Genomic DNA, 4,109 nt, shown 5'->3' with positions numbered 1-4,109 from the left:
CATAACATCATGGGTTTGCTTCAAGCGCCCACAAGAAGTCATGTTAATGAAAATGTATTCTTTAGTTATAAATCTATGATCATTTTCGAACCGTCTTCAACACTGAGAGCATCAGCCACCAGCCAATGGCTGTTCCAAGTCACCCGTAAGAAATGCCCTCGGCGGAGATGCGGAAAACCAGTCACGGTGTTCTCGGCCTCCAAATCGGGAGACCCACGACGACGGCGATTAATTCCGCTGAAGTATGATACCCACACCGGAGACGAAGACCCACTACCGCAACCTACCGGCGGTTACCGGCTCTGAATATGGAGACCAACGGGGCCGGAGTAGCTGCACCCTTGAATGATTTAGCGAAATAGAATGTTGTTTTTAAATTGGGGATATGCAAGAGAATGCATTCAATGAGCTTAAGAAGAAATTAACTAGTGCACCATTACTTCTCTTGCATAACTTTGATAAAACTTTTGAAATTAAGTGTGATGCAAGTGGTTTGGGAATAGATGCTATTTTGATGCAAGATGGAAAATCTTTAATATATTTAAGTGAAAAACTAAATGGGACAACATTGAACTATTCTACCTATGGTAAAGAATTGTTTGCTTTAGTCCGCACATTGCAAGTGTGACAATACAAAGTGGGTGAAGTTTATTGAAATATTGTCGTATGTTTGAAGTATCTTAAATGTCATAGCAAACTAAATCATAGGCATTCAAAGTGGGTGAAGTTTATCGAAATATTGTTGTATGTTATCAAATATAAGCAAGGTAAAGATAATATGGTAGCTGATATATTATCTAGAAAGTTAATCTCTTTACTTCTCATAGTCCAAAAATTCTTGTATTTGAGTATATTAAAGAATTATATAAAGATGATGCATATTATCTTGTGAAAAGAGCTCGGGATGATTATTATATGTTTCATGAATTTTTATTTAAGAAAAGTAAGATTTGTATTACTAAATGCTCTATAAGAGACTTGCAGGTAAAAAGAAGCACATGGTGACAGCTTATTGGGACATTTTGAGATTAATAAAACTTATAAGATGTTGCATGAACACTTCTTTTGGCCGAAGATGAAGCATAATGTTCATAAGTTTTGTAGCCAATATTTTAAATGCAAAGAAGCTGAATCTAAATCACAACCAAATGGATGGTATACTCCTTTGAATGTATCTAATGAACTTTAGACTAATATATTTATAGATTTTGTTCTTCTTTTGGTGCACACTAAAAATGGTAAAGATGGGGTAAATTCTGTACCAAGTTGTTTTCAACTACATATCATCATCAGACTGATGGGAAAACGTGGTTAATAGAATATTAGAAACATTGTTTAGGGCTATTATTTCTAAGAATATTAAGTCTTGTAATGAATGTTTGCCATTAAGTCTTATAGTACCACTCATTGTTTTCCTTTTGAAGTTGTTTATGGATTTAATTCCCTTACGCCTCTTGATTTGCTTCTAATTCATTCTAATATTTTTGCGAGTGAAGCAACCACAAGTAAGACAGATTTGATCAAAATATTACAAAAAGAGGTGGAGATAAATGTGAAACAAAATTTCAAAGTTGCTTTAAGAATTAACACAAGACGAAACGAAATCATTTTTCAATCCAGTGACTGGGTTTGGATACATTTTCGCAAGGAGCGATTCCCATCCCTAAGGAAAACAAAGTTACATCCAAGAGGGGATGACATTTATTAAGTTCTTGAAATAATTAATAACAATGCCGGTAAAATTGATCTTTCTTGAGAATTTTCAGTACATTCTACTTCTAATGTTTCTGACTAGAGTCCTTCTGATGTAGGTGATGATTTAACTGATTAGTTGATGAATCCTTTTGAAGAGGGGAAAGATGAAAAGGATCACGGTGTTCCAAACATTTCAATTGGACCTATTACACGATCTAAGACCATGAAGATTCAACAAACATTCATTGTTCATTTACAAAATTGGATAGGCTCGGTTCAACCATTATTTCATGTGTTACAAGTTGATTCGATTTAGGAATGACCATTTGAAGCTTCGGAAGTGAATATTTGCTCGGTTGAAGTAGCGGATGAAGTTGTTATAGGAGTGGGAAGGGTGGGAAGTTAGTTGCCAAAGTGACTTATCATTCTTGGTTTATAATGTGTTAGAAAATTTTATTTATTATTTTTAATTTCTTAATTTATTGCGGTGAGAAAAGGGTGGGAAGTTAGAAAAAGGTTACAAATCTTTATCATAGATATTTAACTCAGAGCTAAATTAATTTTAGCCTTTATATGTGGTTGATTCTAATTTTGTATAAGGAAAAAATAGATAAGGGCAAAATAGACATCAATACAGCAAAAGGGCAAAATAGATATTTAATAAAATTTAACCATAAAATAGGGGTAAGAATTGTAACAGGTAGAACCATCCCTTTTTTACCTAAATATAGTTTAACTATTAAGACATATATTATCCACCAAAAGATTAAATTTACATTCACTACTTATCTACTAGATCTATATATATGTATATGAATTCTTTTCCTACAAAAATAAATAATAATAATAATAATAAAAGTGATTTAATAATTTAAAATAGCTATTAATAATAAAATAATTTTTTTTTTATAATTTAGTAAAAATAAAGAAGAGAGTTTTTGAGCCTCCATATCCATTAAAAAAAATAAAAAAGACTTATTTAATTTTATTTTTTTTGTTTGAGTGCTAGTCTTATTTAAATCAAAAGTTCTTTTAAATTAAAAAAAAATGTATTATTATGCCGCAAATTTAATTACAAATGACCTTGCCATCGTTTCGAGAACTCTCAAATTATATTCCCTCCGATTATTTTTGTAAATAAAAAAATATGTATTTCTATTAATAACTAATTTATGTTAATATACGATTGAATCCGCCAACCTATCCACAAATAATTTCATTTATGATTAAGGATAAAGATCGATGAGAAAGAGTTGAATCAAATTGTCAATTATTTACTATAGCAACCATACATTACATATTGTATTTCATAATAATATTCCTTTCTAACAAAAATACTATATTTCATCTAATATTTTACTGATGATGTTACAAGTTATGAAACGTCAATCTTGTAAGACGACGATTTGGTAGCTTATAAATTAAATTATATCGAAATTAGTAGTTTAATCGTTAAAAAACATCGTGACCGAATATACATATTCACTTTCTCTACTTGCAACTTTTCTAAATGTAGCTGGATTTATTTTATTATCACACATTATATTAGTAGGTCAAGTTAGCTTTTCAAATTAAGATAGGTGAGAAGGAATGAAATGGAGAATTATGCTTAAAAAAGTTGTATCCATAGAGGCATCAAACCATTTTATTTAATGGAGACGGGCAAAAACCAGAATTGATCACTTTCTAGTGATCATGGAAGCAACAACAAAAGCAAAAATAAAATAGTTACAAGGGATGGGTTGAATTCATAGAGACATTCAACTGTTTTATTTAATAGAGACCGTGATAAAAACGAGAATTAATCATCTTCTAGCAATCATGGAAACAATAGCAAATATAGTTAAATGGGATTTGTCCAATTGGAACACATTCAGATGTTGATTTGGGAAACTTTTGTAAACATCTCTCGCTACAGTCTTTAGGTACGCATCCTTCGTACAACTTCTCTTCACATTGTATTGCATTGACCGACAACATGCATGCAGCTGTCAAAAATCAAATAGTTATTAAAATGGAATTCTTGAAAGTTCATAAGATGTTTCTAAATCTAAAAAACAAACCTGAGAAAAGGAGGAAACCAATAAAAAATAGGGAGCAAGAAAACTTTGTCATTTCGTATAAAAAGCAATGATACACTGAAATTGATCTGCGATTGAAAGGTGTAGGATACTTTCATTTTTAATCTAAGATTTATATAAAAATATTTGGTTTCAAATAAAGCAACCCATTAAGTTAATTTGTCTTTTATTTGGAAAGTAGCCAATTATGATAAGTTACAACTTTTTTTCTATCTTGGACGGAGAGTCATTAAGGTTATTATGTCAATATCATTATTTATTATATTAACAGCTATTTTATATATTTATTATATGGATAACGATGTGAATTCGTTCAATAAAAAAGTTATTTAA

At 30.6% G+C, this 4,109-nt stretch overlaps 1 long non-coding RNA gene across 1 annotated transcript; it reads right to left on the bottom strand.

Moving 5' to 3' along the window:
* Positions 1–3,420: 3,420 nt before the first annotated feature.
* On the bottom strand, positions 3,421–3,847 carry LOC111436602. Its single transcript, XR_002709281.1, has 2 exons — positions 3,759–3,847; positions 3,421–3,683 (listed from the first exon to the last, which is right to left on the bottom strand). It is a non-coding gene; the product is annotated as an uncharacterized LOC111436602 (long non-coding RNA).
* Between the last annotated feature and the right edge of the window lie 262 nt (positions 3,848–4,109).

Source organism: Cucurbita moschata, unplaced genomic scaffold, assembly GCF_002738365.1.
Source record: "Cucurbita moschata cultivar Rifu unplaced genomic scaffold, Cmos_1.0 Cmo_Scf00056, whole genome shotgun sequence".
Taxonomy (NCBI): Eukaryota; Viridiplantae; Streptophyta; class Magnoliopsida; order Cucurbitales; family Cucurbitaceae; genus Cucurbita; species Cucurbita moschata.
Note: the sequence above shows the minus strand (reverse complement) of the source record. Positions and strands in the feature narration are given on the sequence as shown.